Source organism: Alexandromys fortis, unplaced genomic scaffold, assembly GCF_014885135.2.
Source record: "Alexandromys fortis isolate MF-2015 unplaced genomic scaffold, M_Fortis_MF-2015_v1.1 scaffold_105, whole genome shotgun sequence".
In the NCBI taxonomy this organism is placed as follows: Eukaryota; Metazoa; Chordata; class Mammalia; order Rodentia; family Cricetidae; genus Alexandromys; species Alexandromys fortis.
The window spans coordinates 2,682,608-2,693,933 of record NW_026068011.1 but is presented as its reverse complement, the minus strand read 5'-3'; positions in this window follow the sequence as shown (position 1 = coordinate 2,693,933).

Here is an 11,326-nt window from a genome sequence, read left to right as displayed (position 1 = left end):
CTCTTTGTTTAGGAATAAAAATGCCCATAAACATTAAAATTTGCTTTAGAGTGTTAGTTTTATTGAAGACTATACTATAGCCATCATGGTTTGGTGTTGCAACTGTGTAATTCTCACAGCTGGAGAGATGACTTGGGATTAAGAAGACTGGAGTTTGGTTCCCTGCACCCGAGATAGGTTCACAGCCTCTTGCCCCCCCCCCCATTCGTTCTTCATGCATTCTAATGCACACTTCTGGCTGTCAGTGTTCTAGAAAGCATTCAGCATTCAGTCTTTCATGTAGACTAATGTGCTTGTTGGGAACTTTCTTACCTGAACTTTGTCATATTGTCTGTAGCTCTCCAAGGCAGATCCAGACAAATTCTCCATGAAAATCAATCATTTTTAGGTACAAAGCACTGATTTCTTGACTGATGCAAGCCATAATATTCAGAAAACTGTCATCTGCAAAGATTCTATTTCCCATCTTATTTATTTAAACGGGGTGGTTATGTTACTATTTTATTAGGTCCTCAGAACAAATGTGGGTTTGCATAGCTATCTTGAACCCACAATATTCTTAAAGATCATTTTTATTGTTTTTACTTGTTATCCTGGTGGATAAAACCATTGACCTTTTGTATCATACATTTCAAACGAACTCTCCTTTTTTTTCCTGTCCTGTATGGTTAACTTTAAAAAGCCAGATCAAAATGTTTTATATATAATCCTGTTGGATTATGTTTCATGACCCTCTTGTTAACCTTTTAAAGTGCTTTGGACTCCACTTTGTCATCTGAAATATCGCAGCTCCCTCCTGCCAGCATGCCATCTGCAAGCACATATGGTGCTTTAACTTCTACAGTATGACCCAAAAGAGACCGCTGCATCACTGTCAGCCTGAATTCCAGCTCAGACACCCAACCTGCGCTCCTTCTCCAGGTACAGAAGCAAACGATTTTCTAACCACTTTTTCTATTTGTTGCCACGATACAACTAAATTTATTTATTTCAAGGGAAAAATAATAAAACCTTTCAAGTATTAAATGTTTTTCATTTTAAATGTAGCGTTTATTATTTAAGAACATAAGAATATGTATTCAGGATACTGGGGTGACAACAGCAGGAGCACTGTGATTTACACTGTCATGTTGGAACCTCAGCCATAGAGCCATAGAGCAGGATGAGGCTGACTTAATAGCTCATGACTCTACAATTTCCTGTTCTTTCAGATGATGCATTCTCACACTGACTTAATAGATTATCATATCTTAACATTTTTTATTATCCCTATATCCTACATGAAACTTTAGGAAAAATCTCACAATATATCTTAGGTTTGTGTGTGTGTGTGTGTGTGTGTGTGTGTGTTTTCCCCAGCAAAAACGGTGCTTGCTACAAGCAAAGCACAATAAAATATTTGGGTTTTAGTACTTATAGTTGTTTAACTTTGCAAATATATTGATGACCTTTGAAACTTTCTTCTTTGCGCTCAGGATGAAAACAATTTATTGTTAAATTCCAGGTATATCATCTGCACCCAGACAATGAGAACGAGGTAACCCAAAGCAGAGCCCCTAGGCTTTTCCATAAATTTAAGGTCTATCACATGGTCATCTACATATATAAAAGAGATGGGAAAATATTTTGTTATGATATTTGAATCATATTTTATTTGTGTCTCATCTTAATTCTAATTATGATTACATTATTATTATTATTTCATTTTTATCTGTTATTGATACTATTCGTAAATATGCAAACATTTTAAATTTAATCAGTTTATGTTTTATTCTGTTTTTTTTATACATGCACTATACATGTTAATCAATCAACTTCCCAATGTATATATGTAGTCAAGTTTTCAAACAATTGACAGGGACTTGATGAATATCATTAAAAATATATTACATATTCTTAGCATTTTGGGTTGTCCCGAGTATCTGCATTTACCACAATTCATTTTAAAGAGGCTTCTTGGATTGTGACTGAGAATAATTTTTTTCTGGAGATAAAACATATTTCAAAAGCAGTTTGATGCTATGCAAAATTAAAAACCAAAAACTTTCAAATTTGGGCTTATAAACCCCCAAGGCATGACAAAGATTTTTTTTTTTTTACCCAAGTTTATACAATCAGATATGGACTCCCTCCTGTGGAGGTTTTAAACTAAATCTGTCATCAACTGGATCCCCATTACAAACATAATGTCACTGCAAAGACAAACGTGGCATGGCAGGGTGGTTCTGTTGTTCTTAAGTTTTACAGTTGGGTAAGATTTTCTACCTCAGCTGCTTATACAAGACCTTCAGGTAACTGGAAAATTAACCATCAGAGAGGAAGACTCCAATTCATTTGTGCTTCCTATTTTCTATGCAGCTGAAAATTTATTTTGTTCAGAAATAAGCTTTAATCCTCTAGTTCTAGTAGGCATTCAAGAGGACTGATGGAGGGTCCAGTCCCAAAAAAGAAATATTTATTTTTTCCTTTAAGGCTTAGAGAATATTGCCCAGGAGGGATAGGAAGAATTTAAAAGATGGGATATAGGTAGAAGGGTTGAAAAATGTCATCCTTAGGCACAATAAAACCATTGTAATTCATGAACTCAAAGAAGTTGGCATTATTTTCACTGATCCTGCAAGAAGGCCCTGTTAGCAATCAGTCATGGATTAATAATCTGCTCATGGATCCTTATCATGTACTAACACACTGTTGGATCTTGACATATTCTGTCAGAGGAGGAGCCATTGTTTTATTGTATATTCATAGATGAGGCTTTCCTGTGGATAGTTTCCAATCCATACTCACACAAACTACCTTGGTTTCAGTGGGTCACAAAACAAACAAAAAAATTGGAATGAAGAGAAACAAGAAGAAGTCACTGGTGGTGTAAGAGTAATAAATATACCTTATATACTTTTATCAAATTGTAAAATGCAAATTTAATCAGTAAAATACACAAGCATTTACTGTGGTAGGTGTCTAATCTCAGCACTTTTGATGCAGAGGCAGGCTGATCTCTCAGTTTGAGGCTAGAATGGAATATAGAACTATATAGAGTACTAGGTAAGTTATGGATAGTGAGAACTAGTATAAAAAACAAAAATGTCACAATAAAAATATTATCACCTCCCCATCATAATCGAACAGATCATGTGTAGCTATAGACACTTCTGAAAACAATTTTGGGATACATATGCTAACACATAGTCCTTAAAGAATTTAGTGACATTATGGTCTAGAATGATGATACCATTATCCATCCCAAACTTGTCCAAGTTTTCTATGGGACTTCTCACTCCTGACTACTAAAGAGTAGAACTTTCTGAGTTATAGAAAATTAGATAGCAAAGTAATTAATGTTATTTTAAGTTCAATGCCTCAGTTAACTTTGATGACATGTACCTCTTCATACACTTTTTAAATCATGCAAAACATTTTCCCTGTATCTGTCATCTTTCTTTACCTGTCAATTTGAAGGAATGATTTATATTTTCAGATACCATTCGATGTGTACTTTAGATATGTAAATATATTTTCTAGAATTATTGTAGGGATAAGCCCTCCCCTTGGGGGCGGGCTGCCCTCGGGCGTATATTTACTGATAAATTGTGTGCGCAGACGCTTTGTGCCCCTTCCTTCCTGCTCCGGGTACTCCGCTGGAACCTTGGTTTCGTGAGTCTGGTTTTGTCATTAAACTTGTTCAAATACCTATTATTATTGGTCTTCATTAATCCAAACTGCCACAAATTATTTTCAATATGTTAATTTCATTGACTAAAACAATTTTAATTAACACCATCAAACAATTAAGCAAACAAACTGATGTACATTTTATCACTTTTTTCCTTTTACTTTATATCTATCTTCATTTTTAATCTACACATAATGAACATTCATCTTTGTGGAATAAAGTATGATATTTTGCCATAGTGATCATATTTTGTTATTATTGCTCACCACCTTAAATATTTATATTTTCTTCGTAATGAGAACATTAAAATTTTTCTCCAGCTATTTTGAATAATGCGATTTAATATTTTAACTAAAATTATTGATTTTAGTTTGAAATTATATTTAAGGAGTCTGCTTTAGTTTGTTTCCCTGTTGCTATGATAAAACACCACTCAAAATTAAATCAGTGGAGTAAAAACTTTATTTGTCTTACACTTCATAACTGTCCATAAATAAGGGAAATTGGGGCTGCTACTCAAACAGAAACCTGAAGACTGGAACTGAAGCAGAGTCTGTGGAGGAATACTGCTTACTAACTTGGTCCCCAGTGTAATGGATTAATTAAAAATGCTGCAGAATCCCTGGGAGGGGAGTCACATGGCGGCGGGGCAAGAGATAGACAGATAAACACAGCATACAGAGTTAGTGGGTTATAGAAGAGAAGAAGGAGAAGGAGAAAAGAACAGAAAGAGAAAAAAAAAAAAACAGAAGGGGGAAGGGAAGAATGGAGAAAGCCAAAAGCTACCTCTTCTAGAGGGAGATGGAAAATGAAGACACTCAGGCTGCAAGCAGAAAGGAAGATCTGCCTGCCTCAGCAGATGGGGGAAGGAGTGGGCAGGGCTTGTCTCTTAAAGGGACAGGACAAATGATTACACCCAGTCAATTATATTTTTTAATGTGGCCCAGGACTGTCTAATAAGGAATGGCACCAATCACAGTGGGTCTTCACACATGAATACAGGCATGGAGTTATGACACAGTCTAAGCCTCACAATGTTCTACACATTCATATTTGGAGTTTTGGTGTTTTATTCATTTTTTTTTGATTATTTGTTTGCTTGTATGTATCTCCAATAAACATGTTTTGATTTATATACTTTAGAAATACTTAAGTATGTTCGGTTAAAATAGAGAAAGTAGTACATATATGACTTTTTCCTTGTTATTAATGTTTCATGTAAATATCTGGATACTCACAAGTAAAAATGAATGGCTCTCATGGAAAATAAAAGCTAAATTAACAGTCAAGTAAAATAAGAAAGAAAGAAAGAAAGAAAGAAAGAGAGAAAGAGAGAAAGAGAGAGAGAGAGAAAGAAAGAAAGAAAGAAAGAAAGAAAGATAGAGAGATAGATAGAGAGAGATAGAAAGAAAGAAAGAAAGAAAGAAAGAAAGAAAGGAAGGAAGGAGAGAAGAAATTTCACATTCTTGCACATTCATCAATCCCTCTCCAAGAATGTTTCTCATATGACCAGTTCCATCCTCAGCTATGTTTATCTGAGGTAAGTTGTTTGGGGACCAGCCTTAAAAAATATCTCTTGCCAGTGTAGAGGTGTGAAAATTTAGAAATATAGTAAAGAACATGAAGATGCAAATGAAAATAATAAAATGGAGAGTCATATAGGATAGTATTAGGAGGGAATTCATGGGAACTTAAATTTGCCCTCATTTAATTTCCAAATGCTTTAAATACCCCTGACCTCAAAAGGTAGGAGTAAGACAAAACTACATTAACATGATACACGGAAATGAACATACCAATTGAAGGTTTCAGGCTTCATTCATAGTTAAACATTTTGTTGCTAGGATAAAACAAGTCACACTCAAACACTAGACCAACATATCCCAGAGTGGAATCCAACATTATCTCCTTTAAGGAAACTGTAACTTAGTGGGGTTCACAGACTTTTGTTTGAGGTAGAAACATATCTAATTCTCTATACTTGAAATCAAAGGTATGACTATCAACAATACCTGTTTATGATAACATTGAGAAAGCAGAACTCTCTGACCTAAATCTAGATGGTACTTTTGTTTGAGGTAGAAGCACAATAACCTTGAAGGAATAGAGGTAAATTTCAATTCTCTGACCTTTGGTCAATGTGGAAATAGGCTCACTTTTTTGGGCCTCCCCAATAAGTTCTCCATAATACCTACAAAAGGCAGAACTACATATAACAAACTCAGATCTGAATTCATTACTTGCTTTCAAATTCATTTACAGAGTCACTACTTCAAAGTCTCAAATAAGTGCAACTTTCAAATATTAGGGCAAGAACTTATTTTGTGAGACATTATGCTACCTAAATACCCTTCATATAAAAATGTGAAAGGATATAATACACCAAGCCTCATGACAAATTTAAGGATAATATTTAATGCTAGGGAATAAGTTTATAGGAATGAAGTGTTATAATTAGAAAAATAATTTTAATGATAAAAGAAAAAAACCTGTGAAAATCAAAAAAATCTTCAAGTTAGAAACAAAAGAAGTCATACTTACCATAGGGGCAAAAAGGAAATTAGTGATTTTATTTAGTGATTTCAATATTTATATCCCCATAATTGGTGCAATAATTAAGCAAATTAAAATTAATAAGGGAATTTAAATGACCTATATATTTATTTTAAATTAACTTATTACTTTTAATTGCAATTAGATTTAATGACAATTAAAATTAATAAGGAAAAGTCGACTTGAATAATAGTATCTATCAACCAATCTAATCTGTATGTCCAGAATGTTACATATACTCTAAAACTGATCAAGTTCATGGAGGAAATTCATTAAGAAAGTAATGCCTGATAACATAACAAATAAGGCTTTATCTACCTATGTACATAGTGACTAGATTTTAGGCTTTGTGGTGGGAATCAGATGGGGTCATTATACTCACTTATGTGAACAAAATCAAAGTAAATATCATATTTTTATTCAATGATATTAGTAGTTATTAAAAAATTATATGTACTAATAATTTTTATTGTTCAAAGAGTCAGGAATAAAAACAGTTGTCCAATGTTCCATCTTAAACAGTTAAAGAATGTCAGACTAAAGCAGAAGTCAGTGTAAATAGAAAGCATATATTAGAGGAATCAATGGATTGATTGTTTTTATTTGAAAAATCAAGGGATATACAGTTTTATAGCCCGATGAACCAATAGTAAAGAAGAGATTATAAATAACAGATATTAGAAATGAGATGTGACAGCACTCCAAATCTTAAATCCCACTATTACAACATGTTATCAAGAACATTATGTTTATAGATCAGATATTCAACATCACATTGATTCTTTTGAATATTACAACAGGTTTCTCAGGTATAATCGCATAAGTTGCCTGAACACACTTAATAAACTACATTAGAAATTAAATAAAACACACAGAAAAATTTAGGATAAGATACATTCCTTAGTAGTAGGCCAATAATTTAAAATGAAAGCAATAATTCCTTATTAACTGTTCATGATATAAAAGAAGAATAAACAATGTGCAAACAGCATTTCTTTGAATGTAAAAGTATAAGAAAAGACAGGAAAATATCAAACATATTTGTAACAATAAGGAGTAAATAAATCAAGGCAATTTCACTCATGAATTTAAAACTATCTGTGAAATCTTAACAACTATTCTTCAAAATTAATATTCGTAATATGTGTTCAAATGTAGTCTATCCCAGAAGCTCACAGTGAGTTATTGTCACATTCCAGCATGACTACCATGAAACAATGGCAGCTCTAGATGTTAAGAAAAATTAGTTTACAACAGAAAACATTCTTATAATTTATTCTAATATCATTTTCATGGATTCCAGCAATTCCAACAAGATAATTATAAAAAACAAATATACCTACAAGAGATTTAAACATATTTTCTTAAAATGTTTTCTTAAAAATCATTGTAAACCAATAAACCAAAATGAATGTTAAATATATATAGCAACAAATTTGATATACTTATAAAAGACATCATATAACACTAACAACAAATAATTTTCTCAAGAAAAGAACATACATAAATCTAAATATTCATCTCAAGAAAGCAATATTAGTTACTGTCAGGTAAACCCTTTTTTTACTATTCATATAAAACTCAATGAAAGACAGCTATAATGTTTAATGTAAAGAGAATTGGTCTAGACCATGGGTGGAGGAAAGGAGTATAAAGATGTTGTAGCTATAGAAATGTTCAAGGAAAACTTAGTCATTTGGGTAGTTAAAAGGTTTTAAATTTTTAAATGTGTTTTTAATTAAAACAGAATGTTATCACTTTATCTCCTCTTATTCCTGTATCCAGCGCCTGCCATGCCTTATTCCTCGTCCTTCTCCCCTCTCAAATGGACAACCTCATTTTTTGTTATTGTTTTTGTGGATGTGTGTATGTGTATATTCAAAATATATAAATATAATCTGCTAAGTCCATTTTTGTTTTTCTGTGTGTATTTGCATGGGTGTGTGTTCAAATTACATATATGCTAATTTAATACAATTTGCTAAGTCCATTATGTGTGTGTGTGTGTCTGTATTTTATTTCAAAGATGACCACTGTGCATTGGGTATATGTTTTTTAAACTTGTGAACTTAGAATGAATTCTGCGTGTGTGTGTGTGTGTGCATGTTCATGTGTCTGTGTGAAGAAGTGGGTCTGCCATTACACTTGTGTGGAAGCCAAAGGACATTCATTCTCTCTCTCTCTCTCTCTCTCTCTCTCTCTCTCTCTCTCTCTCTCTCTCTCCAGACTCTCCCACCCCCCTCTCTCCAATCCTAAGAGAGTGCCATGCACCCTGCCCTGTGTAAAGTCCCAGGCCCTCCCTAGTACATCTAGGTTGAGGTTTACATCCTTAGGGAATAGGATCCCAAGAAGCTCGTACATGCAGTAGAGACAAATCTCAGTGTCACTATCAGTGGCCCCACAGTCTGCCCCAACTGTCAACCATCTTCAGAGAGTCTTGGTTGTTCCCATGCTCGTTCATCCCCAGTCCAGTTGGATTTGGTGAGCTACCATTACCTCAAGGAAACTGTCTCAGTGGATGATCCCCTCATGGTCTTGAATTCCTTGTTCATACTCTCACTCCTTCCACTCTTTAATTGGATCTTGGGAGCTCAGTTCAGTGCTCTGATGTGGGCCATTCATTGCCTGTGTTCTCATCTGTTGTTGGATGAAGGTTCTATGGTGATACTGCCACCACACATACAGCACCGTCTGGTTCTCAGGCATCCCTTGAGACTGCAGTCTGCCTCTGACCTCAGTGCAGGAGGGCTGAGGTTACAAACTGTGCCACCACACCTGCCTTTATGTGGTGCTCTGTTTGAACTCAGGTCTTCACACTTTGTCAGCAAGGACTTTGCCTATATAAACTTTCCTGTTTCCCTCATTACATAGTTTATGTGATATTGTTTCAAAAAATGCATTTATTTATTTAATGTGCTGGCAATTGCACCCAAGGCCTCATGTATTCTAGAGAAATGCTCACTCTTGAACTGAAACTATAATCTCAATGAATTATATTTTTAATAACAGCATTTTTTCTTTTTCTATTGGTTTTTCATTTTGACTTTTATCTAATTGGATAAAAATCCAGTTTAATCCAGTTTCACCACTATGTGTTGTATCAAGTATATGCTTCTCTAGGTCAAATTTTATTTTCATTTATTTACAAATTAAGTTATGAACAGTTCTATAAATTTTGTAGGAGTTCTCATAGATTTTTTTTATTTCATTGAATTTTTAAATTCTAAAATTATGGCCTCTCTGCTCATCTCTTTCTTCCATTGGGCCTCAGAAGAGTCTCTCCTAGTACCTCTGCAGTCTTAGAATGAGTTTGTTAATGTACTTTCGTCTTTTTTATAAAATGCTTTAAGGATTGCTGGTATTAACTCTTTAGTAATGAAGAAGGATTCAGCAGAGAATTTATCTTGGCCTAACCATTTTATAACTGTACTGTTTTTAATTACTGCTTGAAAATAATAATTCAGGAAATATTAGTGTACACTGTTTATATACTCTTTGATTAATTTGGGTGAATCATATATTTCTAAATGTTTTTCATTTGAGTTTTGATTTTATTGAAATAGTTTTCAAAGTATGTCATAATGACCCTCCAAATTTTCAAGGTAGTACATTGTAATATGCCACTGTTAATCTCTAAAGTTATTGAGTCCTTTTTCAAGTTTATTTTTGGCTGTTTGTCTACAGTTACCAGATTTTGGTTTCACTGATTTTCAATTATCCTCTTAATTTCCATTTCACAGTTTCCACCCTATTTCTTTTAATATATAGTATTGGGTTGACTTACTTTTAGTTCTATAAGACCTTGAGTTGTATCATTAAGTTTTATTTGAAATCTCACTGAATTTTTAAAGCAGCTGCTTGTAGCTACCAGCTTTCTTCTTTGAGTTACTTGCATTATATCCTAAACCTTCTGGTGTGCTATATTTTTATTCATTTTCAGATTAAAGATATTTCAAATGAATTCCTACATAGCCTATTGATTTCTAAATTTCTATGAGTGTGTACACTTTCTGGAATTTCTTTCTTAATGAATTTCTAATTTTAACACACTGTAAGGTGATGTGGTGTAGGAGTCATTTTGTTTATTTTACACTTGTGAAGAATTTTGTTTTGGGAACCCTATTCCTCGTACTGGGTAGCTTTGTCCAGTCTTAATACATTGGGAGTTGCTTAGTCTTACTGCAACATGATATGCCAGGTTTTGCAAATACTCATGGAAGACCTGCACTTTCCTAAACAAAATGGGGGGGGGGGTAGATTGAAGGTTGGGCACAGAGAAGGGGTAGAGGGGAGTGACTAGGAGGACAGGAGGGAGCAAAAACTGTGGCCAGGATGTAAAATCAATACATATACAAGTTTATTTAAAAAACAAAAAATAAAAAAGAAATGTATGTTTTAATTTGATTACATTTTTTTTTTTTTACAAAATTTGTTATGGACTTTGGCCTGATTAAATTTTGGGAGATGTCATGAAGTGGTGGGGAGTATGTATGTTATTCACTTGCTGGGTGGAATAATTTGCAGATGCCTGTCAAGTCCAATTGATCATTCAAGTTGGATTTATTTTCATTGTTATTCTTGTCAAAATGACTTTTCTTTTTTTCAATTTTTATTTATTTATTAAAGATTTCTGACTTCCCAGCCACCGCCTCCCATTTCCCCTTCTCCCCCAATCAAGTCCCCCTCCCTCGTTAGCCCAAAGAGCAATCAGGGTTCCCTGCCCTGTGGGAAGTCCAAGGACTACCCACCTCCATCCAGGTCTAGTAAGGTGAGCATCCAAACTGCCTAGGCTCTCACAAAGCCAATACGTGCAGTAGGATCAAAAACCCATTGCCATTGTTCTTGAGGTCTCAGTGGTCCTCATTGTCCGCTATGTTCAGCGAGTCCGGTTTTATCCCAGGCTTTTTCAGATCCAGGCCAGCTGGCCTTGGTGAGTTCCCGATAGAACATCCCCATTGTCTCAGTGTGTGGGTGCACCCCTCACGGTCCTGAGTTCCTTGCTCGTGCTCTCTCTCCTTCTGCTCCTCATTTGGACCTTGAGGTTTCAGTCCGGTGCTCCAATGTGTGTCTCTGTCTCTGTCTCCTTTCATCGCCTGATGA